Below are 27,991 nucleotides of genomic sequence, written 5' to 3'. Positions count from 1 at the left end.
TCCGGCTAAGAATCCTACCATTGTTTCGGGCGGTACATTTGCATATAAGAAATAGCCTAGGAGAGAGAGGAGAGTTTGTCGGGGGTGCTGGTGATGAGCTGTCGGTTTGATGTGACTTGATGAGAAAACTGGAGAGATGCAGATAAACAGAGACAGAGAGAGAGAGAGAGAGAGAGAGTCTTGTTCTCAGCTTTTCAAATTCGCAGGAAGTCATCTGCTGATGTTTATGTTTATGACATTCAGCTAACATTCATACTGTATTTTTATTAATCGTTTGGCATGTGTTGTTATGTTTGTTATATGTTGTTTAGTGGGCTCTGCATATTTTTCTGTGGAAACAATATATTTTTTATGTTTGTGCGCATTGTTTATTATGACCGTGTTCCATGTTTCGGACACGTTAGGTGTTTTATTTGTTTTCTATTTATCTCATCTCAAGGTCTTTAAACAGTGTTAAAAAAAGATCAACTTGGCAAAAGCAAGAACTTAACATGGTCTCATTATGATATTATGAAAAACACACATTCAGTCCGTCTCATGTCTCAAAGACTGCATTGTTGACACCAAATTCATTATTAACTCCTTAAAGCAAATAATCCGATCCGTGCGTTCCGCATCACCTTTGCGTTTGTGTACTTTGACCACATCAAAAATCTGTGTCATTTGTATTCCTCCTAAAGTCAATGCAAGCTTAAAACATGTCCTGAGAATCTCCTGAGCCATAAAACATCGTCTGCGGAGTAAGGCGTTCCCCTGGGTCGCTTCATTCATGTGTTTGTGAACAGCGTTCAGGGTAATGCAAGCGTGTGCCGTCCGCCGGTCTCTCTGGCAGCCCACACTTCCTGTATCAGTGGCTAGGGGGTGCAATGTGGACAGAGGAAGCAGCACTAATATATTCCTCACTGGCTGGTCACATGGGGAGCCAGTGCGAGTTTAAAAGTGCTTTGGTTTCTCTTCAGCCAGTGCAGTGTGAGCCTTTGCCTGAGACGCACACACATACGTACACACAACACGCCTTTGCCTACAGCACGGCAACTTTCTGTATCGGAGCTTCTCTGCCACACATCTGTGTGCAGCCATAGAGGACAAGCCAGACATTAAGGAACAGAGGAAGATAAGGCAGGGAGAGGAAGCAAACGCTCTTTAAGTGAGTACCTTGCTTTTTTTATAATCTGTCAGTCATTTCAAAGTGGGCTGATTTTGATGTATTTCTCTATGTGCCGCGCATTCTGATTTATGCATGTGGCGAGAGGAAAATGAGCAGGTTTTTGGAGCTTCTTTTGGTATAATTTTGGGATCAACAATCGATTGGCAAATGTCACCTAATGGATTATTTCCTACTTGAACCTGGTGTCACCACGCAACGTTGCCAGGAGCGTCCCTGGCTCTCGGCTGCGTGTAATGCACGTGATAAAAGGATGCGAGCACGTTAGACAGCCGCGCACCATGCGAGAAATGCGATCCACGCTGCTTCACTCCGGGAAGGGGAGGCAAACAAAGTGGCCAGCTTGCCGGAGAGAGAGAGAGAGAGACACGGGGGGTGAGATTCGGAGTACGGAGGAATGGGAGAGCAAGACAGGCGGCAGAGTGAAAGTGGAGGGGCTCTGAAAAGCCCTGACACTGGGCAGACAATTAGCCCCGGCTTCTGTTATCTGTGCCTTTTTTTGTAGCCGCTGCCCTGAAGGCGCGGGTCAGGGGACGAGCTGACCCGGTGTCAACACTCCTGCATGGAAGCCATTATCAAGACCTGATTGATTAGTTTTAGCGGAAATCTCCTCATCTCCTCCCCCTTCTCCCGCTTGGGATGCAGCTTTTTGTTCTTCTGCCGGGGTTGGATCTCGCTGGGTTCCTTGTCTTTGATTTGTCTCTCAGACTTTCGTTGTGGGTGAATCTCATGCAAACATTACAGTGTGAATGCGTTTTGACATTATTGTCAGGTCACTAAAGCACGGTGTCACGGTCTTGCTTCATGTCATTTTTACTGTATTCTGAAATGACTGCAAGGCAAATGAATAGTATTCCTTTTTCTTGTAATCATAAACATTTTGGGGGCGCTGACATACGAGTCGTTCTTGCAACAGGTTTCACGAGATTCACCCGCTTCATCATCCTGCATATCTACAGGTCTTTTTGGTTTCTGGGAAGATACACTAGTTTATTGGTGGGCCAAAACTCTTCATCTGTAAAACAGGGACACTCTGTGACGGTAAAAATCGCTCTCTATGGTTTTAAAGTCTCCGGCTTCCTCACATCAGCCCACAGGGGGGTCAGCTTAACTCTGCTGGGGTTGACAGTCCCTTAATGACTCCCTGTTTCATGCCTTATTGAGAGCGCTGACTGAATGGCTGCCGGACACCTACTTTTCTTTTTAAATGAGGGTCTCTGCTTTCTCTGTCGCATTTCGGTTCGTAAACCCCTCGCTGAAGGGGCTTCCGCAGACATCTGAGCAGCCTGTTGCTGGCACCTGGTTTTAGTTTGAGTTTATTCACACAAATGGGGGAGAAGAGCAACACGCGCTGGTCCGGGAGCTTTCGTGAACAGACTGTAAATACAAATCACAGGCTCATTAAAAGAAGTAAAAGAAGTGCGGCGCACGCGCTCCGTTAGGCGTAATTGAATAAACAGCCCGCAAGGGTCTTGGAGAGCGGGATATGGCGATGGTTCTGCACGCAGACTGTCTTCTGAAAATCGCCGTGGGGACTCCTCTCGAGGGTGTGATTGAGACCCCATGCGCACGTTCCTCGCTCTAATCTTGTGTTTATCGTTCAAACAGAGAGCGACGTAAAATAAAACCAGCATAATATTTCCCTTAACATACTTACCCCTTGGATAAACATCCTTAAACAGATGTCAGAATGCAGGCTGATCACAGACAACAGGGGCTGGCGATGTTCTCCTCCCTAACATACACAAATTCTACAAATTAAAAGCTGGTGCTCGAGGAATCCGCCAGGAAAACGCTTCCCACTTTCATGCTACCGGTCTCACATTCAGAGCCAGGAATGCGTCGAGTCGAAAGAGTGCTTTATGAACTAAGTATTAAAACAGAGACATCCTGCTGTTGTCATCTGCTGGTTTTATTTATGATCTCATTGATTTATTAGTAACAGCATTGGCCTGCGTTTTTTGTGCAGTAAATTCGTAAGATGAACAGCCATTTCATTTTCTTCATTTTTAATTTAACCCTTCACCGAGCGTAACAATGTGACGTTGCTGCGATTTGAAAAGAAAGATTCTGTCATCATATACTCACCTTCGAGTTGTTCCAAATCTGTATAAATAAAAAAGATCTGTGGAAGAATGCAAACAACCCCCCCCCCCCTTTTTTCCTACTATGGTAGTCAATGGGGGGCAAAATCTGTCTGGTTATATGCATTCTTAAATGATGACGTAAATGACATTTTTGTTTGAAGTATCCCTTTAAGTGATTTTAGTGTTTTCATTTATGAATTGGCCATGTAATGTGGTTCAACAGTGATTTATCTTCAAATTAATTCATTTCCTTGACATGCTTAAATTTGTTTTCAAATCTTTAGTATTTAAAGTGTTTAGAAACGTCGTATGTGCATATTTTCTTTGCGTTTTGGTAAGTAATCATCTCATTTCTTTATTCTATAATTTTGTCTTCTTAAATGAACAAATTTATTTTCCTGAAAATCGCAGGTACCACATTAGTATAGGGACCGATTCTCACTATTAGCATGTTTATTAGTACTTACTAAGCTGATATTCTACATGACCATATCATACTTCCTTTATACTACTCGATACCTAAACTAACAACTACCTTACTAACTATTAAAAAGCAACAAATTAAGAGTTTTTTGGGGAAAAAGTCATAGTTAATGGTTTATTACCGAGAATTGAACCTTAAAACAAAGTGTGACCAAATCACATACAACTGATATAAATTTAAAAAAGATATCAATAACTTGAGCAAACTGTATCTTAGATTCACATTTAAGACATAAAATTATATATATATTATTTTTTATTTAACACAATTATTTATATTATTGGCCGCACCACATGATAAGTGGTCATTGTACACCAATGACCCACATACAGACTATTGATCAATGTGTACCTTGCTGCTCTCTTGTACATTTACTGCTTCCGCTTGCATAGGGAAAATCCATCCATACATTTGTTCATTCACACCTTTGGAGCTCAAAATAAACTCCTTTTCTCAATATTCAACTAACTCCACTCCATAGTGATACTCCGCCTCTTTCAGATTCGCCTCCGCTTGAAGCTAATTAATCCCTGGGCTGCATGAAATCTATTATTCTGCCTCTTAACCCTGTCCAGAAGCATTCACCCAAGCCACATCAGTACCTGGTTTTTAGCTAACATTTTTAGCTCAGACGTGAGACTTAAAGGATCTGCTCACCCTAGACCCTTGTGCTGTTCTACGCCTGTATTACTTTTTTCTGTATAAATAAAATAACATATTTTGAGAGATGGTTCTCTGTCCATAACATGGACATCAATGGAGACCAATGTTCTTTGGTAACCAACATTGAATAAGTTACCAGTGATACGATATCTTCTTTTGGGATATTTTGTATGAACTATCCCTTTAATCTCAGTCCTTTCCCTCAATTGTTTATGGAAAGATGGTCATGGAGTATTATTTTAATTCCACTTCCCTGACCCCACATTCTCTTTACTGGGATCTTTAAAGAGACACTTAATCCATTGCCCACTATTTGCCAGAGTATATACACTCTGAATAGATGACAGTTGGAATATATTTACAGGCGGGATGCCAAAAAAAGAGGGATACAATTTTTTTGGAGCTGTATGATAGGTCAGCATTTACTGACCACCTCTAACATTTTAATCGTACATTGTTCAAGTAAAGATACAAAGGAGGGAACCCCGTTCAAGTTCAGACTTGAACTAAGAAGTTTAGCACAAAAGAAGATCGCTCAAGGCATAAAGCAATTCACGGCAACTAGAAAACAGGAAACTAACCCCCCCGAATACCTCCAAGATTAGACCAACCCAGAAAAATGCTGGAGCTCTTCTCTAGCCATGATGCGAGCTTTTAATCTATTAACTGCTGATCTTTAAACTCTAATCAATGCAGGCTTTTATATTTCCATTAAACGAGGAAGGGAAATGAATAAATAAATCATGCCGTCAGAGTGGTCGGGCCCCTTCTCTTCGAGAACCATCACAGACCTCTTCTTCTTAGCTTGTGCATCACAAATCGTGTTAGCGCTCTGGGGCAGAGTTATTTACCCTCCATCCCCATGGCTCTTTATGGTGTGTCTGCCTTATTAGTGACACTACTTTTGATAGTCAGCAGAGTAAAGGGGGCTGGAGAATTTGGAGGAAGCAGAGTCATTGTGTTGACTGGGAAACGATAATTGCATTAGCATTCTCCATTTGGCCTTGGACTGGACTGGACTGGGGAAAATGCCAGGCTACAATTCTCTGTTTACGCCCCGCATGGGCTGCAACGAACCTTGGCAGATATTCAAGGTTGAGGGCCTCTGGCCACCGGAGCATTTGTTGCGCCTTGGTCCTTCACGTCCTACGCCAGCCGTCTGTTCAATATCGTCGCTTTTTCACAACTTCTTGGCTAGTTTTATGTATAAAGAAAATATGCATATGGTGCTTGTATCCTTAGACGCGCGTCTAAGTGTGTAAATATGGAATGTGACGTCACAGGTGTATACTCTTAAAATTAAAGGTGCTTAAATGGTTCTTCACAGCGATGCCATAGAAGAACATTTTTTGGTTCCACAAAGAACCATTCAGAAGTTCTTTAAAGAAACATCTCTTTCTTACTTTTTTATCATCTAAAGAACCTTTTTTGCCTTTTTTTGAAAAGGTTCCTCAAATGTTTAAGGTTCTTTATGGAACCAAAAGGTTCTTCTGAATCACAGTGTACATATCAGAATTTCCTTTTTTCTACACAAAATGTTACACTAAAGCTGTATAAGTTGGTCCTAATTAATAATTTAGAAAGATTCAAGCCAGTAGTTTCCAGCAAAAATAGCTAAATCGATATATCGTATAACTGTAGTGTACAATTACTTTGTTACTAGATTTTGGTAGTATCACACACCCCTACACAAACATTAGACATGGTTTTCTCAACAAAATTGCTGCAGATTGTGCTTTTATAAGTTCAGTTCAAGTACAACTTTGCATCTTGACTATGAACATCACTATTGTACTGTCATAATGGCAAGAAAAGGCTGTTTAATATTGCTTTAGTCTTCTCTTTCTCTACGCAACTGTTCCGTCTGCAAACCCAGCCGGTAAGATATTGTTAAATCCATTTAAAATAATCTCTTTCTCTCTTTTTAATTCTTAAGATGCCAAGTCAACTTGTATTGTCACCTGCAAGCACGATTAGATTTAAACCATTTAAAAGGCTTTTAATTGAAAATGGTAGCTTTATTGACAGTGCAGTGAAGCCCTGCAGGTGGACTCAGTCTGGCCTGTAATCCTAGCAGTCTGGGTGTGATACGATTGTTTTTACTAAGCATACTGAATTAGCTCCACTCCCTGCTGGCTACAGCTGTTATTGCCTCCGCACACGATCTGATTCCTTCAAGAGAATTACTTTCATGAATGTGACCTAATAGCGCTAGCTGCCTTGGAAATAACATGGGCTCCTTGAATGACATTTTAAGTGGGTAAAAACATAAGGAATTACATTGAAGTTTTCATGAAAATGTATTGTGTCAGTTTAAATGCCCCTGTCAAGATTATATTTACAGATAGATACAACATATCTGTTGCCTCATCTACTTATCTGCTTAAATTGTTTTGTTTATACACCAGATTCAATGCATTCTGAAAATGTCTCTGATTTAAACGATAAATAAGATGCGGTTTTAAAGTTTGTCTAAAATGATATGGCTTAGAAAGCAGCAACATTAAAATATCCAGAGTCTGGCGTTGGGAGACTGCATATAACATTCTGCCTTTGTAGGCAGTGCGCGTGGATTTGGAACGGAGCATTTGAGTACACCTGAGGGGAAAGAAAATTAAGGGTTAGGAAAACACCTGTTACGGCTTTAAGAAGAGACTGCATAATATTTTAACCATAATCATGTAATTTGCTGTTCCAGTAAATCCCAATTGCTCTAAAGGAGATGCATTTGACTTCTGGGCTGGCACAAAGTAAAATCAATGCAATGAAGAACACAATTTATGGAAGATATTTCTTGCTGATGGTATGTGTGCACTGCAAGAACGCCTCTTAATGCTTATGTTCGGTGGACAGGTGGTGTAACTGCCCACTTAATGAGCACCAAATAACTGTATGTCATCAACAGATGGCAAATTTGAAAAGAAAACTCATTTATTTGAACCTTCCTTTGCGGCATTTAAAAAAATAATTGGACTCTGATTCGTGTGAAATGCCACGCTGAGATCGCTGACATCATCAGGCTGACGATATTTTCAGAATGAGAACACCCCCGCTGTTTGCTCCTCGGGGGTCTTATCTGATTGGCATGGATTCACTAGTATTCACTGGTATTTCAACTGAGAATACCTTGTGTCCACATCAATTACTTGAGTTTTTTCAATGATACAATCTATAGTTTACCAAGTTCTTTTTCAAAGATCTCTAATCTGTCATCATGAGTTTTGTAAATATTTTAAGTACACATGAATGAATGAAAAGATTAAGACTTGAAACTTTGAAGCTCATTATGTGTATAAGATGAACATCTGATGCACTGAACATCTGATGCTAAATAAAAAAATTCTAATAAATGCTAGAACGTCCATAATGAAATGTGTTTTTCATCAGATAGATGTTTTAGTTAACAATGCCTACATTCTTGTGCAATTGTCATATAGAATTGCATCGTTGTTTGAACATGGTTGGCTATTCAGTAAGATCCTATTGCTCCTATTCAGTGCATGAATCTAAATGATTGTGTACTGTTGTGTACATAATCACTGTCGTTGATGATTCTAATGGGACAGGACGGTAAGATTAAAAGTACTTTATCTGCTTCGAGAAACTGCAACTTCTTGAACTTTCTCTCTGTATTTATAATTATTCCTCACACATTCCATAGGGAGGCTGTTTCCTTAAGACGGTCATTCATTACGACACAAACCATAGCTCTTGTAATTCCCCCTCTCGAAATAACCAGGTTTTGACAAATGTTCAACAACAGTGGACTGGGGGTCAATTTATAGCTGTCCAACAAAATCTGCACTTGTCCTTTTTATGCCTTCCAAAATAATGAGACGTTCTGATTAACTGGCAAAATAGCGAGCAGCAATGATAGAGGGAACAAACGTCGCTGAAAATAAAACGCTTGACAAGACTGCATTAAACCGTGTGGAATTTACGCGCTTTGACAGCTTAGGTGGACGTGTAGTGGAAAATATAGTGGACTGTAATTTACCTGAGAGAGTGCGAGAGACCCTAGCCAAAACTGAAACCTTGAGTAAACAGTTAGAAATGAATCCGTGCTAAATGGTAAAGCATTAGTCATTGTCACCAGATAAAAGTATTACGCTTTTACTTTGTATATATTCATATTTCACCGAAGAGGTTTATTTCTTTAGAGAATTTTCTTTTTAAGTACTGACCCTAACATTTCTGAAGCATTCATGTTTATTTATGTTCACCTTTGATGACCAAAAAGCATAGCATCATGCAATATTGGGTCACCAATCGATAGCTGCAGTGTACGCCTGTGGGGTGTTATGAAGTTAAGGATGCTTGAGAAATCCACAACTAGTCCAATTTATGGCAGATTTGGAGAAAATGTTGGTGCCAATATCCACCAACAAAACAAACAAGTGCATAATTGGATTTTTGACTCAAGACCTTACAATGACCGAGATATAGCCCCTTTGACAACTTGTCCTGGTCTCCCTATAAACAACATTTGAAAAACCTCCGGCAACTTAATTGGCAAGCAGTTGATTTTCACCCACTCAGGGCATTGGGCTCTCTGGAAATCAACTACATATTCAAGCCCTGCAAAACTGATTAGACTAATTAAGACTAACAATTATTCTGTAAAATTTACTTTGCCCTTTTAGTCGTGTACGGATTTCGGGAAATAGCTGATTTGTGAAGGTGGCGCTTGCATTTAGGCTTTGTTCCAAAACTTAGTGAGATGTTTTTGAAGGCACCATTTTAGGGCATCTTACACCTTTGGTGAAGGCTGTTCCTGGCAGGTGTATTAGTATACCTTCTTATGCTGCGTCCCTATGCTATTGCATACTATCTGTCCTAAATAAGATTGAAAAATAGAATTAGTACGTCCCAAATCGTAGTATTTTGAAAAGTGTATTCCAAAGATTCACGGATGGTCTACTACTTCCGGTAGAAATTCGAAGTGCAGAATGGCGCACGATATTACCCACAACTCACAGCGATAGGCGTTAATAAAATGAGATAGCTGATGTGTCTCTAAATTTATAAATATAACTATATGGTTAACATTACATACAGTATAAACAAATGAAATGAATAAATACTTGAATGGAAAAAATTACTGTATTTTGATGTGCGTGTAATGGTTAACGGCCACAATGTTGTCAAGGCAACAACAGCCACTTCTGTTTCCTGTTAGTATGTCCCAGTGCGTGCATATTGTATTGCTACACACTAAAATGTATATACTTTCACATAACAAAACAGTAAATACTTTTAGTGCATAGTATAAGTAGGCGAATTGGGACGCAGCATTAGTCTTAGAGAGAAGGCAATCTCACAATGTATTGCAACAAGGTTGGTTTATAAGCACTTGCAAAAATACATTTTATTATAATAAGAAATGTTTATAATAAAATGATTTGTTACATTTATATTGCGCTTTTCTGGGCACTCAAAACGCTTTACATTGAAGGGGGGAATCTCCTCAACCACCACCAATGTGCAGCAGCACCCACCTGGATGATGCGACGGCAGCCATATTGCGCCAGAACGCCCACCACACACCAGCTTATTGGTGGAGAGGAGACAGAGTTACCGAGCCAATTGGTACATATGGGGATGATTAGGAGGCCATGATGCATAGAGGCGAACGGGCGAATTTGACCAGGATTATAATAAACATGATTTAAATCCTAAAGTGTTGATAGAAAAAAAATCTGCATAACATATCTTTATTCTCATTGTGGCATTAGCCTAGCATCATACTAACAGCAAGCATATTTATATAAATTATAATGCAATAGTATTTGCACTAGACAAAGGTGTAATGTGTTCCCAATTGTTCACATGTGTTCCCTAAACTAAACTAAAAAAATTGTTTTACTAAAGCTATCATTCTACTTTTGGCACTTAAATTGTCGCATATATCTCTAATAAACAAGCAATACACCTGTCATATTATATTTCTTTAAAGCATCAATCCCAATAATTTCAAAAGCAAAATTCTCTTCTTAAAACCGTGTAAATGCCTAGTTTGGCCTAGTTACGACAAAAGCAGCAGGCGACAACACAACAGGGTGCTCTGAGCACGGAGGATGAGTGAGTTAGAGGAGGTGGAAATGGTGTTTTTTGCATGTACGCTTTAGTGCTTCACCTCAGGAAAAGTGGAAAGACATCAATGAGGAATTGAAGTCATGATCGAAGGATTGTGTTAGGCTGTGACATCACAGCTCTTCATGATTTTGTGGTTTGTTGGATTGCTGCAGTGCATGGTCTAGTCATTTATAAACAAATCTGCAGGACACGGAATATGGACCAGATTGATTCCCTAAAATATAGAGAGTGTTTGAACGATTCTGTCGGAGCACTCTTGTGTAAGCCTGCAAATTACAACGTTAAGCTTGCATAAATTGCTCCTTGCTTTAGCTGGTCTTCGTGACAATTCCTGAAGCATCCGCCCTGAAAACTCGACTTTCTCTCTACAGCCATGACAAGGGGGAATTTTGAACTTCAAACGCATCAAATGCCTGAACCGACAGCAAGACACAGCTGTTTACGCCTTTCCGCATCACATGTGAACTCTTGAAGGAGGGTTAGATGTTCTCAGCAGAGCAGGAGGCAGCACGCTGACAAACTATGATAAATTCGTTGTTTACTGACATTTTATGGTGGCTGAGGATGGTGGTTAGGGAGGAGATGTGTGTTAATGAGAAGGAAGGATGCAGAGGAGATATGCTTTAAGTACACTGATAAGAGGAAGTCTAAAAAGCCAGGAGAACATGATTAGATCACGCCACAAATTGGAATATGCGAGACGCAGCCCTCATGTTGCTTGTTCAAGTGATGCCGGCCTTGTCCTTAGATTGCACTGAAATCTCACAAATATCATTTTGAGAAACGGATATTCCCAACCTTGAGGTTCACTGATAATATCTGTAAAGAGACATCTGTGCTGTTGACTTTACGTGGTTGATGTCAGGTGACTATGAATGATTTATATACGCTCAACGGTAAATAAGACTTTTGTATATCGTTAGGAGGCGATCGCATAGCATGCACTTCTCATGTTCGGAAACGCGAGGCGCACCGCGCTGCCCTTTTTCTTTTTTTACGTTGCTAGGTTTCCACCGAAACAGCTGTCCTGTCAGTCAAGGATTATAGCGGGAGCGCTCTGGGTGCTAGAGTCACATAATACTGTCATATTATCAAAAACTTTAAAAAGGTACACGGAGAGGGCGCTTGCTCTTATCTCGCTCGGTTAACCCGGGTCAGCCAACACAATTTTCGTCTCCGGACGTTTCAAGCAACTGTAAAGTTCCATCACCACATCGGAAGGCCCGCCTCTCATTTCATCCGATTGGACAATGGGAAAAAAGGCGCATGAAGACAACGCAGGTGGCAAAAATACGAGGCGCAAGGCCCGCATAGCAACACCCAAAACGCTCCCTACCAACTGAAAACTATTTTAAAAGATGCGTCTAACAGCAAAAGACGCACTCTGTTTGATCAGCCCCTAAAGCAGCAAATGTGTGTACCCTTTATTCTTATAACCTCAGTTAAATAAAACAAAATGCGAATTATTCGGATCAGTCTTAATGTTAAATGTGTTACCATTTTTGTCTATTCGTTTCTGCACTGCCAAGTTCTGAAATCGGTCCATGTGGTGCAACTGTAGATTTGGACTCGAGCGATGAATACCACTTCAGAGAATGCAGGGCTAGCAGATTAAATAGCATTTTAATGCACTTTGTAATGATCTCATATGGGCACCCTGAGTCCCTACCTCTCATCTGCCCTTAGAATCCCCTTACTGAGCAGATACTCCAATGTCTGAGGCTTCATTTGTGAGTTTTCCCTATAGTGGGTGGGAGAACACTTTGTTTCGATGAAGGACATTGCTGACAGCCTCAGATTTAGCTGTCCTCATAAACTCTGACCAATGCAAAACAACAGACCATGACAACTTCATCAAGCTGGTGCCGCAAGTGCAGAAAACGCCAAAAAATCACAGATCTTTCACTTTTGGTGAAAATCAACACACACACACACATTTTACCTTTCAAAATTGACATTCAAAAAGAACCAATCAGATTATCCGTCACGTCACCGACATAATGAATGCGTCATTGCCTGAGCTGTGACCGAAGATCAGTATAAACTGTCTCATTAGCATTTTGAATTAGATGGAGATTACCTACATTGGGAAAATAATGTGGCTACCAGCATGAGTTTGGGGCCAATTTATGCATTTTTCCATCCTCCTCCAATTAGATCTCTGACACTCACATTTCACCTCCATTTCAAAGAGAACAATTAAACGTTGAGTCAAAGCTCCAGAGAAGAAAGACAACCAGTCTGATTTAACTCGTCCAAAGAGCGACACAGAAGTTAATGCAGAATAGAACGACACAGATGAGCGACTAAATAGTTTGGTCTGAAAAAGTGTCACTTCATATCACTGAACAAGTCATTACATCCCCATTCCGGTTAGCTTCTGAAATTAGCCATTGATGTTCCAACATAGAACAGAAAATGTGTTGCCGAACGTCACAAGAAATAAAGCCATGTTAATCCTGTATTCAAGTCTAACATGGGTTGAAAATGATGATTTCAAATGTTCAGGGTTTTTGTTCCTTACTGTACATTGTTTGTACAGTATTTTTTTACTTAAATTACGCTTTAAAAATTCAAAATATTTAAATGAAAAGAACATTTATAAAGAATAACATAAAACAAAAGTGCCAATAAACAATGGAAATAGTCAGAAAGGCTATAGACAACATAAACAAAAATGCTTGGCCTGAACTTAACATTTATTGATTCTTTGCGGAGGTTTACCGGAAGTTGAGTAGTTTTAGTTTAATTCTACAACCAATATACAATAAAACATTTACATAAGTTCAATATAAAATAAGTTGTTATACTACTAACCACTAGCCAGACCAATAACCACAGACTTGACTTCGGGCCAAATGTGTGTGTCTGATAAAACTGTCTATTAAATAAATAATAAATAATTTTAAGATCAAATAATCATAAACCTTTGAGCAATGTGTTGTCACATTGCGTTCTCATGTTTCTATTTGTTTTATTAGAACCTTGAGCTAAAGGTTGTTGTTGTATTTTTAATGTCCCTGTTTGCACTGCCAATGTCAAAATATATATCTCATACTAACCATCAAAGCAACTAATACTGAACTAAAACCGAACATGATATGTCATTTTGGCAAGAAATATGCACCGTGTCAAGCTCTCAAGATCAAATGCAGCACAGTTCCATCATGACGCTTCTTGTTGAAAACTCAAAAACGTTAAAGAGTTAACAGATTTTACAGCAAAGGTCAACCGTTCTCGTCGTCCCTCAGCGCGCAAACATTTTTACCTACCTCCTCTGAATAATCTCTGCTGATCGTGGACTTGGCAACTACCTGTATACTCATTAATTGATTCCCACCGGTTCGCCCACACGGCCGTGACCTAACTGACATTGCATCACCCTGTAAATGGTCCAATTAATTCCAGGGATCCCGTAAAGCTTGATGTCTTGAGCGGGGCTGACCAGCGTTGGCTATCAATTATGTGTCCGGATGACCTTGTGCAGCCCAAATCTGGGGCAACTGCTGACCAGCTGCTCCTTTGCAAGTGTCTCGATAATAGCTCCCCTTTCTGGTTGAAGTTTGGATTTCTTAAAGGTTTGTAGCCTTGCACAGGCCATACATAAACGTAACTAATGCCTGAAGTTACCCATTTTAAACACATGGCCTTGCCCGGTAATATATGCAATAGCTGACAGGCCAATGTTTTTGCTATCCAGCACCACCCAGAGCAATGCCCTGGCAGCTGCCCACATTACCTATAGCATTGGGGCAGAAACTTTTTACACAGCCAAACAGCATTCACATTTTCTTCAGTAAATATACAAATATGGTTATGTAATAAAGTTAAAGCGATCGGAGCGGTTCAATAAATCATTCCCTGCTTTATTCGGTTCTGTATATTGCCTTTTTTCTATGCAAATCCTCTATATGGCATGGAAACACTGAAACTGCACTGTCAGCTAATCTACCGGCATATGTCGCATTTATCACTAAATAAAGAATGCAGCGGACGAGCCGCCTCGAGTGCCAGTCCATCTGTCGGCTTCAGGTGTGATGTTTTTCACTTTCTGACATTTTTGTTTCTGCCTTGGCCCTTTTCCCGAATAAAATGAAAATGAATTTTGGAATGTTTGCAGGAGCGCTCACGTGGAAAAGCGCAGCTGGTGACACCAACGAGGTGAGTGTCTGGTTGCGTCTCTGCAGGGCTGAGTGTTTCCGAAAGCGGGACCTATCAGCGCTTTCCTCTCGGTCTCTCAGCACTAAGCACTTTCACCTGCTTTACAGTTATATCAGCCGCAGTGACACGGTGATATGTGCAGAGCAACATCCATTAAAATGTGTTTGCTTCAATGTCAAACAAAAAATGTAATATCCTCAGGGAGAATCGCGCCCGTGAGCTGTTTCTGTCCCCCTCGCTCACAGAACACGAGCAGGCAGAGACAAATGCATTTCCTGCCCAACGCTCCACGCATACTGAATGACTTCAGCTGATCAAATAAATAAATAAATACATGCTATTTTGAGTGAACATCCACATTATCTTTGGTTGGTTAATCATAGCAGATGACTGTTATGTACTGTACTGTATAGGCCTAAGTGTGGCGTGATTTAGCATCACCGATAATGTTCTTCTGGTTCTTATATTCACATTCACCTTTTTTTAATGCACTGTAAAGCAGATTTTTTATTGTTTGCTGGTGTGATGGGATTCTTCCCATTCTTAGGGAACTTGAATAGCTATTTTTACTGCAAAAATAACTACATTTTGCTTGAATATTACAGAATGCAACACTGTTTCCAAATAAAATATAAAAAAAGTGAATTTCACAGATTTTTGTATGTATTTATGGAATACGGTCAAAAACGTAAAATACAGAAAAAGGCCACAAATTTACAAGATAAATGGGAAAAACATGTTATTTTACAGGGACACTTATTTCTGGCGTTCGCTTTTTACAATATTTTAATTTTTGCAGTTTATTTTTGAAATACGTTCAAAACTGTAAACTGACAGTGAAAGACCGCAAAAAAGCGGAGAAAACAACATGCCAACATGTTCTCAAAATATGATGCCATTAACATAAACCAAAGTGTTCGTGGTCGTTCTGCTCACAGACCACCAGACAGTGTTGATATTTGCAGCTGATGGTGAGAGGAAGATTGCTGTTACATGGTTGTCTACAAGCCAGCGTCATGTGATGTCATGTTCACATTTGTTTGGCTATGTTGCTATGTCTGTTGCCTTGGCAAGTGATGAAAGTGCTTAAACAGAGTATTGCATTTCCTGAAATGAGAGGAGAAATGACAGTGACGGCCGTCTGCCACGAGATGCGCTCTCTATGCTCGCTTTGTAACCAGATCAGGCAGTGTGTTGCAGACGTTAAACATGTTTTTTCTGGAACGGGTAAGGCCTGGTGTTATTTGTACACATTTTTTAGATGATTGCGTTGCATTTAGTGTTGTTGATTGTTAAATAACCCTTCTGGGAAAAAAAACAGATAAAGGATTAGATGTGGGGCACTTGGCAGCGCTGTGAGACCAGCTGAACACAGAATGCAGTTCAAAAATCACAATGACCTTTTGTGACCTCGCAGTGTTCACATATTCAAGTGTTGCATTGAACAGTCTTCATTCATGAGAACATGGCTAGGTGTTGCTAGCAGAGAGAATCTGGCAGATTGTTCCCACCGGTCCCACGTCGCCCTGCGTGATTCATTCTTTCACTGCATCTGGCTCTGTTGGTTTACGGTGTACTAGCATGTAATCTACAACATTCCCCGCCAGATAGCTGTCTTTTCCTGAGGAATAATACATGGTGTAATCCATCCTCTTGTCCCATCTTGGTTGCTTTAGCAAACCCTCAGTTAAAGCTATTTTCCCCTCCAGCATGACTAATTGACCCGAATGGTGAGGCAAAGTTCGCCTGGGGTTTTGGAGTTGCCAGTCATGTCACGTGGGCGCGAGTATCCGAGCAAAAGGAGAAGCCTACGACCCTCTGCCGCAACGCTGCACCTTGGGTAATCCGAGCTTGTTTGTTTTGATCCTTTCTGCCTTTGATACCCAAATCTACTTATGCCACCCATATCCTTTTCTTGGCCTGAGCAGAAAAGCCAGGCTTATTTTTGACCTTGGTACTGTAGGTCAATGTGGAAAATATACAGCCGTGGAAAATATGAAGGGAGCACTCCAAAACTATTTCAGTTTTTCTGTTTACTATTTTTCATTCTCTCAGTATGAGAGCGTGAGAGTTTATAAGAGTAAACTTTCCCCAAGTTTGTGTTATTGATGCAGTATACAGTAAGTGATACTGACATAATGTGGATTGTTGAGGACTTCTGTGCTGTATAAATAAAACAATATTTTATATATTCACATCAAAGATTACACATTTTATATGTAGGATAATATGTAGGAACATACATTATGAACGCGTGCCTTTGTAATGAGAAATGTATGTGTCTGTCACTGCAAACAACATCTGTGTATTGCAGTCCATCACACATAAATAAAGAGCTAAATATACCTCCTGGAAATTATGCAGAGAAGGTTGGATTTATCTAAACATAATCATCATTCTTGTGTGGTCATGCTGTGTTGACCATTTGAGATTTTGAGTGGTCTCACGTACCATCTGCTCTGCAGTATGCTAACAGTTGTTGGACTGCTGGTGTACATTGCCATGCTAAAATAATGTTAAAGGTCTTATGTTAAAAAGTGGTCACTAATCTTTTCAAGGCTTTCAGACTTCTGCGATCCTTTGTGATAGGATGACAATGTCAGTGTATGATGTAATCTATTTACAGACATAGGAAAAATGCATCAAATCCCCTTGTTGAGATTACCTTCAGCAGTTACTAAAATTGGATTGGTTTAAGTTTGAAGCCTTCGTGGCGTTAATAAACTTGGATAACCATATCAAATTAATACATTGACCGAACTGTAGAGATGTAGTTTTTGACAAAGTTTGGCAAAGATGCAGGAACATGTCTTACTTGACAAATGAATGGCAACATTACTCCCGTGCCAAGTAGGCCCAACATTGCTGTCTAAATAATACCCCATAACCATATACTGTTGAGCACAACCAATATCCTTTAATAAAACATAACCTCTACGCTTCATGCAAATCTAGTTAACGGTATACAAAAAAACAGCTGCTAAATTAGACAAGTTGGTCTATTTGAGTTGACAGGCTGTTTATTTTGTCATGCCCTGTATTAACGCCATCCACGGTCACATTGAGAATGGTCATGAAAATGGTACGAGTTTTTAAACTGTGATTACCTCATCTGTCAGGCGGTTGACTCGCGCTGGCGCAGGGAGCGGGAGATGAATACCAACGCAAAGCAAATTTAAATACTAAAGCATCTGTGGGTCCATTGGATTGTCAAGAAGGCACCTTTGCTTTCTCATTTCACTTCTGTTGTTTTCCATCCATCTTCCCTGCATTTGTTCTTTTCTCGGTTAATATTACAAGTGCAAGGTCAGCTTTGTTTGTAAGCGGCATCCTCCTGGAGTTTGATATTGGTCTTAATCAAAGCTTTGTGGCTCGTCCCCTCACTTATGCTCCTCACCTCTGCTCGCTTTAGGACGTCCTGTGTCAAGGTTCATATTTCACGCGTGCAAAGTTTTTAATTGATTGCAATTAGATACCGGGGGATGGCGATCGCGTTTTTCATAAGCCTCCGGGACTTATTTCCAGGTGGAAGAGGGAGAGCTGTTTTTTCTGTGTTGTGACTCATCATGAGGGCACACATCTTGAGAAACAGAATTGTTCTTGTTCTTAAAAAAACTAAACAAGTTTGATGTATTATGTGGACATATCCTAATAATATCCATATCCTAAGAGTTGTAACTCAAAACTCCTTCCTCTTTCCATCTGGTCCATTTCTGTAACCAAAGCAACAAACACGTCTTGTTCTGAAACTTCCGTGGTTGAGACAGCACAACATTTAACCAGATACATTTACATAATTACGTGCATGTTGAGCACCTTGGAGATGGTAGAGGTCATCAACATTAGGAATCCTTTAGATACAGTTTCAAAAACAGCATTTTTTTCAATCTTAAAATATTTTCAATCTTAAAATGATTTGTTGAAAATACATTTGTTCAAGGTATATGTTTTCTATGTTTGTGAAGATAGACTGCAGCAATTGGTTCGGAGCGCATTTGTTTTTAGCCCCTACCCAAAGGGCTCTTTTATTTTGTCACCAGCGGGCTGCGATCAATGCGAGCGACGTCAGTAGGTCTGCTCATCAGATGAGAAATGGAATCAGACACCAGATGGGGGGAGGAAAAGCACTCACAACCATTTCCATTATCTCAGTCTACTCATGTGCTCTAGCACAACGATTCCACTCCCTTGATAACGGATGCTGCCAATTCCCAAGGGACGTCTTGGCAAGTGTAGGATGCCCAGTGCTTCACCAGATCTTCCATAATGTTAATAATTACATGGCAAGTGCGCCCGGCTAGTCCCTCCCTTTGGTCACATTCCACCCAGCTGCCTATAGCATGTGTTCAATACTCGGAAAATATCTTTCAATATGCGCTTTCAGCCTTTCACTGGGGAATAACTATCTTTTTTTAACAAAGCCTGGATCTGCCAATAAAAACATTTTCCAAATGTCTGCTGTACAGACAATACAAAGCCGTTATCATGTTGGCCGTAACGACAGGAGACCACCGATTTTGACCTTTGCCTAAACACTGAACTTTAACAAATACTCTTATACAGTAAAATATATATATTATGTACAGTAGATAGAAGAAATGTGTAAACAATCTAAAAACACACTACAATATACACTCATCTAAAGGATTATTAGGAACACCTGTTCATTAATGCAATTATCTAATCAACCAATCACATGGCAGTTGCTTCAATGCAGGGGTGTGGTCCTGGTCAAGACAATCTCCTGAACTCCAAACTGAATGTCAGAATGAGAAAGAAAGGTGATTTAAGCTATTTTGAGTGTGGCATGGTTGTTGGTGCCAGACGGGCCGGTCTGAGTATTTCACAATCTGCTCAGTTACTGGGATTTTCACGCACAACCATTTCTAGGGTTTACAAAGAATGGTGTGAAAAAGGGAAAAACATCCAGTATGCGGCAGTCCTGTGGGCGAAAATGCCTTGTTGATGCTAAAGGTCAGAGGAGAATGGGCCGACTGATTCAAGCTGATAGAAGAGCAACTTTGACTGAAATATCCACTCTTTACAACCAAGGTACGCAGCAAAGGATTTGTGAAGCCACAACAGGCACAACCTTGAGGTGGATGGGCTACAACAGCAGAAGACCCCACCGGGTACCACTCATCTCCACTACAAATAGGAAAAACAGGCTACAATTTGCACGAGCTCACCAAAATTGGACAGTTGAAGACTGGAAAAATGTTGCCTGGTCTGAGGAGTCTCGATTTCTGTTGAGACATTCAGATGGTAGAGTCAGAATTTGGAGTAAACAGAATGAGAACATGGATCCATCATGCCTTGTTACCACTGTGCAGGCTGCTGGTGGTGGTGTAATGGTGTGGGGGATGTTTTCTTGGATGTTTTTTTAGGCCCCTTAGTGCCGCCAATTGGGCATCGTTTAAATGCCACGGCCTACCTGAGTATTGTTTCTGACCATGTCCATCCCTTTATGACCACCATGTACCCATCATCTGATGGCTACTTCCAGCAGGATAATGCACCATGTCACAAAGTTTGAATCATTTCAAATTGCTTTCTTGAACATGACAATGAGTTCACTGTACTAAAATGGCCCCCACAGTCACCAGATCTCAACCCAATAGAGCATCTTTGGGATGTGGTGGAACGGGAGCTTCGTGCCCTGTATGTGCATCCCACAAATCTCCATCAGCTGCAAGATGCTTTCAGAACCTTGTTGAATCTATGCCAAGTAGAATTAAGGCAGTTCTGAAGGCGAAAGGGGGTCAAACACAGTATTAGTATGGTGTTCCTAATAATCCTTTAGGTGAGTGTATGTCTGTATGCGGATTATTATAAATAATTCATTACATGGAACATATCATATATGTATCAGATTCTTGGTTCAAATTTAAACGAAAATAAATGTTCACAACCATTAGTACGCAGTAAAATATGGAAACATTTAAAACGTGTTTATGTGGATGTTTTATTTTTTATTGTATCTTTCATTTGATTTTTTACATTTATATTGATGTTGTCTTTTATAGTGAAGATCTAATGAGAACAGTACGACTTATAAGGATAAGTGTGATCTACAAATATGAAACAATACAACAGATACAAATTTAAACAGTTGTAATTTTAAAATAAAAATATACCACTTGTTTTTGTCACAGGTATTGCTTTGTCTTAAAGGGATGCTAAACCCAAATATTCTGTCATCATTTACTCACCTTCGACTTGTTACAAATCTGTATACATTGATTAGTTCTGATGAACACAGAGAAAGATATTTGGAAGAATGCTCATAACCAGACAGATCTGGCTCCCCATTCACAATGTATGGCAATTTGGACTACCATTTGTCATTTTTTCCTACTATGGGAGACAATGAGGCCAAAATCTGGTTGAAGGTGAGTAAGTTATGACAGAATTTTTGGGTGAAGTACCCCTTTAACCTCTAGTTCAGTCTCAGTAGTTTGGTGTTCAGTGGCTGTGTGATTTCAAACACTTCACATTTATTGATGAGAAACGTCTTCCTCCATCCGCAGGTCTAGACTAAAGTTATTTTATTTCCCCTTGTGGGTGAAAAGGAAAAAAAACAATTCAAGGAAGAACTAGAGCACTGAAAGTGTTATGAAGTAACTTGAAATAAATTGGCACATTGTACGTCTGCATGATTCTGAATAGCACTATAGAAAAAAGTATTTGGACTATTAAATCTTAATCTGATTCAATGACATTCATTTTTAAATGTGGCTTAAGTGACCAAATTCGGTTCTATTCTATTATTATTTTAAACCTGCCAGCCCTTAAATATACAAAAATAGTCGGCCTAGTATTTTTTATGACTAAACATTGTAAAGTCGAAAAATGTTGAATAAGTTTAACCGTCAGTGATTTTTTTGACATGCATTATGTGGCAGACATTACAGAGTCACTCACAATGAATGACAGCTCTCTCTCTCTCTCTCTCTCTCTCTCTCCCTCTCTCTCTCTCTCTCTAACACTCTGTTTCCTGTTTGCTCTCTCTGTTCTCTGTGAGAGAGGCACATTGTAAAGGAAATGCCGAACGATCAGCTTCTTTCCACAATCTCCTCGGAGGATGCCCAGCCTCCACTCCATCCCTTTCCGTCCCGCTCGGTACATCACAAACACCACAAGCGGCAGCAACACGATCCTAGGCATTATTTTTTAAAAACACATACCAAAGAGAAAGGCGCACAAGGAAGTCATTTACTCTCCGCCTCTGAGCGGGATTCACTGATGTCTGCCGGACCCCTTGAGTGATTCGCTTTCTCGGGTTTCTCTCCCTCTTTCGATCTCATTTTTTCTCTCGTTCTGTCTCCATTTCGCTTGATTCTTGCCATGTGTGAGCTCTGACACCTTGCTACATAAGAACAGCTGGAGAAAAACTGACACCCAGCCACAAGCGCTTGAAAAATCACAACGTAGCGTTCATGTGATTGTCAACGGCACAACTGTCACACTGTTAACAGGCAATTTGAAGGAAATCCAATGGAGGTGACGATGATCGTCTGGCAGGTTGAATCAGATCAACCGTTAAGCAGTCTATTTTAACAGTACTCCAAGTTTGTCTTCCATATATTGATCACTGGTTTTGAAAATAACATAATAGTGGTCCTAGCCAAAGCACAAAATTCATGACTGCAACGCTTTGAGTTGAATGTAAGTGCTTGCTGGGTTCTTTCTTTTGAGGTAAGAAGCAACCAATCTGGCAACCGCACAAGTTTTTCATAGAAAAATGTAATGTTATTTGTATTCTTTCACCAACTCAATGCAGACATGATAGTGATGAAAAAGCCACATAAGCACCTCAGCCACATAAGCACCTCAGCAAGTCCTAATTCTCATTTTCAAGTTATTATTAATTTCTTTTAAATACACATCCCTCTGGGATTCGACGATCCAGACTGTGTCTGTGTTCCCTCAGGGCAGTCAATGTCTCTGTCCTCATGGGGGACTGAATTTATATACACTCCCAAAATTCAGTCCTCGTCCGTTCCTGAGCTTCACTGAAAAATGAGCTGACAGACCAAACTGACGTTGTGCCGATGAACGTTCCGCCCCAATTTATCCTCAAGAGAAAGGACAGAGAGAGAAAGATCAGCTTTTGAGGACGATTGGCCGCTGGCTGTCTATAGCTGGTTCTGCTGTGAAGAGCTAAAGCTTAAAATGTGAAAAAAATCCATTACGGCAAGGTTTAGAAACAGTAAGGCGGGTGGCGTCTTGAAGAGTCTCATCAGTGTTGTCCGCCAGACAGAGGTGGCTCTTTATGATCGAGATGACATGAGAGTTTGACATGATGTGATTGAACCTGTTATGAAAGCCATTCAAAGTTGACTATACGAATGTCACGTGAAACACTTTACAGTAAGGCTGTGATTGCTAACATTACTAAATGCATTGACCTACACGAACAATAAGGTTTTTGCATGAATCTTTGTTAGTGTTAGTTCATGTCAAAACAATGTTTTATTGCTGTGTTTCAAATCATTTTATAAAAGAAATAACCCCTTAAAGCCATAATTAATTTACAGTAAATTTAGAACAGTGTTGTAATTCCCATGTCCTATATTTACTGGAAACCAAGGCTTTCTAGAGCATTTAAAAATCAATAAAAATTCATTTAGACGGATCAGAAACTCAAAGACATTCAGACATTTCAGAAAGAATCAATATTTAAAAGTTTTGTTAACTTTAAAATCAAAATATGGTGTTTTTTTATTATAACGCCACATTCATTCTAATAATAATGTTTCAACTTCATTTTGTTTTGTTTCGCCCAACCTTTTTATAGTTCTTGTTCAATTCTGTGGTGCTAAATACTTTGTGGTAATATACATATTTATGTAGCATCAATGTTTTGGTGTACATTTAGTGTAGGTCAATTTCTAGCTTATATCATTAACTATGATATATCTGTATAATGCAAATAAACAAAAACTGTACAGAATTACACATTTGAATAATATTTTCCAATTGTCGCTGTCAGAAAATTCTAGAAATGTCTGTAGCACAGGGCAGGTGGGATGAAGCGATGATGGGTGACTACATCTGGAACGTGAGGACAGTATTAGTCAAAAGACAAAAATGATCGAATTTTCGTAACTGTTTTGTTAAACAGTTATTTTGAGCTCAGCGTTGATTTCTTTGTTCGAGTAATAATACGGAAATGTTTGAAAATATGTTTTTGTTTTTTTGTGAGTACCGTCGATGGGAATACAGAAATATTGTGATTGTTGTATTCAGCGTGTTAAACTTCATATGTAAATAAACAGTAAAAATTTAAGCGAAAAACGATTTTTAAATGCGCCTATTGTAAACCTGCCTATTTTTACATACAATACAGGCAAGAGGCCATCTCCTCTTTTCCCACCTTCACTCTCTCTCTCTTTCCATCCGTGTGATTTGTGTGTGTGTATGACTGATACCGGCTCTCTCGGGAGTCTCCGTGCTGAACTTCAGCAATTTCAAACATTAATTACTTAAGTGCTGCTCCCTGGGGGCTGCAGTCTCACTCCACTATTTGTTTTCCTTTCCAATGCACTCTGTCTCTCTTTTTCTTATTATGTCTCTCATGTCTGTCTCTCCCTCTTACCCTTTAGTTTGGTGCCACCATCAGTTGTGGATTACTCTATGCGTCCATAGTAATCTACTCCCTATTAGAAATTAAAAGCATTTACTGTCATGTTAAAACTGAAATAAATCAAAAACTGTGGTACGTGGAATGAAAGTTCAAAAGTGAGACTTAACCATTATTGGGCGCTTCCTTGGACAGCTAGGACTAGGACTTAGTTAAATTAGGATATTTACGACGTTTTAAAAAAAACTTACTTTTTAAAAACACATTACTGGTGTGCATCTTGAGACAAAACAATCGCTCTGATGTATTTTATGATACGCCAGTGCAAGTTGTTTTCGATCAAGGCACCGCTTGCAGATAAGTTAGTCCGGGACTAGGCTTAAACCCTTTACGGGAAACCGCCCCGATATATGTTAACATGCATATAAAACTTCAATTGGATTACCACAAGATCCTGCTAACTTCCGCAATATAAATGCAACGATAAAGAGGGAGACTGTTCACACGGAGAAAACTCGCAGGAATTACTCTAGTATTGTGTCACAGAATGTTAATCCACTTTCAAAAGAAGGATGTTTTAGACTCCACACACGCCAAGAAATAAACAGTTTTACTGAATAATTCAAGCTAGTGCTTTAACAAAAATACAAGCCTAACATTTTGCTTTTTATCCCGCTGGCCTGGTTTACTATCATTGTAGACACTTTATAGAAAACACTATATTTTAGAGATGACTCAAAATTACTTTATATGGTAATTAAAATTATATTACAAACGCTGTTGAACTTGCTTTGAACCCAGAACATCCCTTTACATTTCACTGTAGTGACACGTACACAGCAAGTTTTAGAAACATGAAAAATCTTTTTCTTTAAGCACTCGACATCAAACGAACAACAATAGGAGCTTTGTGAATGAGTAGCTGCTTTGGTCATCATACACATTAAGATCTTCTGCTTGTCATGAAATAATCGTGCTGAACGTGGCAAAATTGGACAAATGCTAGAGAAGACTTTTATGAAATGACCAGCCCTGGAACCAGCTTAATGAATAAAAAGTCATTTCCTTTTAATGTAGACTGACAGGAACAAATCTGGCATTTTCACATTAATAAGCAAAATGAAGTTATGCTGACAAGCTCATGTGGTTGACAGTCATTTTTTCTATTTATTTGTGTTTTGCTCAAATACAGCCTAGTACACTCATGTTGATATCTGCGACTTCAACAACAATTTATAGATTGTCATGAGACAACATTTGAGTCGTAGCCATCATATCTGCCTGAACACCTTCCATCCAGAGCTGTGGAAACAGCTGAAATAGTTGTGAATGGTTTTCTTTGAGGGTAGAAAAGGTCAGAGATGTGCCGGAGAAGAGAGAGATAGTGCTCATATGACCTTTGTCTGGAAATCTCTGATCCTCTGGTGATGCGTCCGGACTTTAACTCTGTGACCCCCGCTCAGCCTCTTTCGTCCCTGGTGCTACGCGCCATTAATCTCGAGGGTCTGCCTGTGAACCCATCCCGAGGAATCTGAATGCATTTGGAAGGGGTAATGTAGGTGGTCGTCAGAACGGGTGTTTGTGTGTGTGCCAAGGCATTCGAGTGTGGGTGTAGTTATGGAGCTTGTGTTTGCGTCCTGATCGGTACACGTGACCTACAGACAACAAATGAAGGAAACAAAAAAAATGGGTGAAATCACAACACTCAACATGCATTTTTTTTATATGTATAATTACAAATATCCTCCCAAGGAAATGATAATGCTGGACATGTGAATCATTAAATTCATATTTCAGTATATGTTCCAAATGCAATTCCATTACAGCTTTTTGTCTTTTTCATAGCAAACATCTTACTCCTTCTACGGATACTAATGGTTATTGTTACGTTTATATAAAACTTAATTTAGAAGACCTCAAATTCAGGCATAAAGTCCTGAAACATCCCACACATTTTCCAAGCCTTTGCTTTCTTAACCCCAGCACTCATTATTGTTTCAGTCCTAGCTCTTCCCTCCACCTCAAACATACTTTCAAATCCATCAAAGCCTGACCAGTCCAAACTCTGCTTTACTAGATCCGATTGCACCTCCTCCTGAGCGGCCACCTTTTCACGCAAACCTCTTATCTTTCTCTTTCTCTCCTCCTCTTGCTAAGAAACAACAGCCTCACTGTAAAAAAAAACACACACTGACACTATCAATAATCGATTCAGAGGTGCTGTAAAGCCCTCACGCCCTGCAGACATGATATCATCTACAGTGTAGATGGGCTGGCATGGGAAAACGGGTTTGAAGAAGATGTGGCATTGCATTGCGATTAGCTCTTCAGTTTCTTATATATAAGCGTAACATATCTGCTTTGTTTTAACATAAGAGTATTGATTCATCTTTTTTCTTGTTTAGCTTCTATTGTTATCAGTTGTATTTTACTTTAAGGTTTAAAATAAGTTGAAAATTGAACAACCTATAATATTATTTCATCTTAACTTTGTTAGCTGGAGAATTTTGATTTGAATGCCCGGCCCTCCCTACACGCGAACTTAGCGCCTGCTTAGGGCCTCGCCGCCACTAGGGGCCCCCAAGAGCGCTTTAAATAACAGCTTTTTTGTGAGATATTCATGACACGTCCATTTTCTCACGGAGGGGCGTACACACAATTTTTTTTTACTGTTGACTAATTGCAATATAAAAAAAGTGAGGTGGCCAATCAAAACTGTATCGCAAAACACTTCAGTTTTCAAGGGGAAAGAGTGCTGTGCAACACACAACATCCTGTAAGGACTAAAAACATTGAATAATTGATAACGGTTCAATGTTTAACGATAGAAATGTTGAACATCCGACAGTTTTCACTGATGCAAATGATAAAATGCTGATTTAGAATAAAAATATGTAATTTACGTAATTCATGTAATTCATAATCATCTGTCAATTCAGCATTTTATTTGGCATAAGGTTAGGAATAATTGTGTGCATATTGAAAATTAATTGAATGGTTATCATGTATATAAACTAAACAAAATCATCATCAAGGGCTGTGTGGCTTTAAAGGGGTGTCTATAAGTTGTGGTTAAAATAAAAGGAAAATAATAAATTCTTTGCAAATAGTTAAATGCATTGAACAATAAATTCCACAACCTTTGCATGGTCTGTGCTAAAAATTAAAAGGGACAGTTCAGCTAAAATTGGAATGCTGACACAATACACTTGTAATGCAAGGTTTATGTGTTTGGTTTTAATGACATTCCTAGATTCCAAACACAGCTACAACTAATAGATTTGGTGTGCTAGGTTTAATGTGTGCATGCAAATAATCAAACATTGACAATAGTTGATTGTATTGGGGCACAGGGGCACCCTCAAATAAATTCTGCTTAGGGCTCCATAAAGACTTGGGCTTGCCATTAAACTGTCCCTCCTGCCGTTGGGCCCGCAGACATGGCGCATCTGTCGCAGCTCGCCGCCATCAGCCGATAGGACAGCACCACACACCGACCAGTAAACAAATCCATTCAGTACACATGTCTGTCATCCAGATAAGAGAAGACAGCTCTTTCAAATCGAGACAGAGTTAGCTTGGAATATGCTGTGCATTCTCGATGTACAACAGCAATCCTTTACATTGTATTTGCATTAAGCTTGGCAGGAATTAATCGTAAAGAGTTGATAATGGGAATAGCGTTAAACCAAGAAGTGCCACTAATGTCTTGAATGAGCTTTTTATTACCATTCCTATTCATCATGTTA

General features: G+C 39.6%; 1 protein-coding gene across 2 annotated transcripts in view; it reads left to right on the top strand.

Moving 5' to 3' along the window:
• The first annotated feature begins 849 nt into the window (after positions 1-849).
• cntfr (ciliary neurotrophic factor receptor) overlaps positions 850-27,991 on the top strand; it is a 122,232-nt gene continuing 95,090 nt past the window's right edge. The window contains exon 1 of one of the 2 annotated variants that reach the window (XM_079448443.1): positions 850-1,147. The gene's annotated coding sequence lies outside the window, so the exon portion shown is untranslated. The remainder of the gene's footprint in view (positions 1,148-27,991) is intronic. The other variant, XM_079448444.1, reaches the window with a different exon arrangement.

This window comes from Barbatula barbatula (genome assembly GCF_947034865.1).
Source record: "Barbatula barbatula genome assembly, chromosome: 24".
Lineage (NCBI taxonomy): Eukaryota > Metazoa > Chordata > Actinopteri > Cypriniformes > Nemacheilidae > Barbatula > Barbatula barbatula.
Note: the sequence above shows the minus strand (reverse complement) of the source record. Positions and strands in the feature narration are given on the sequence as shown.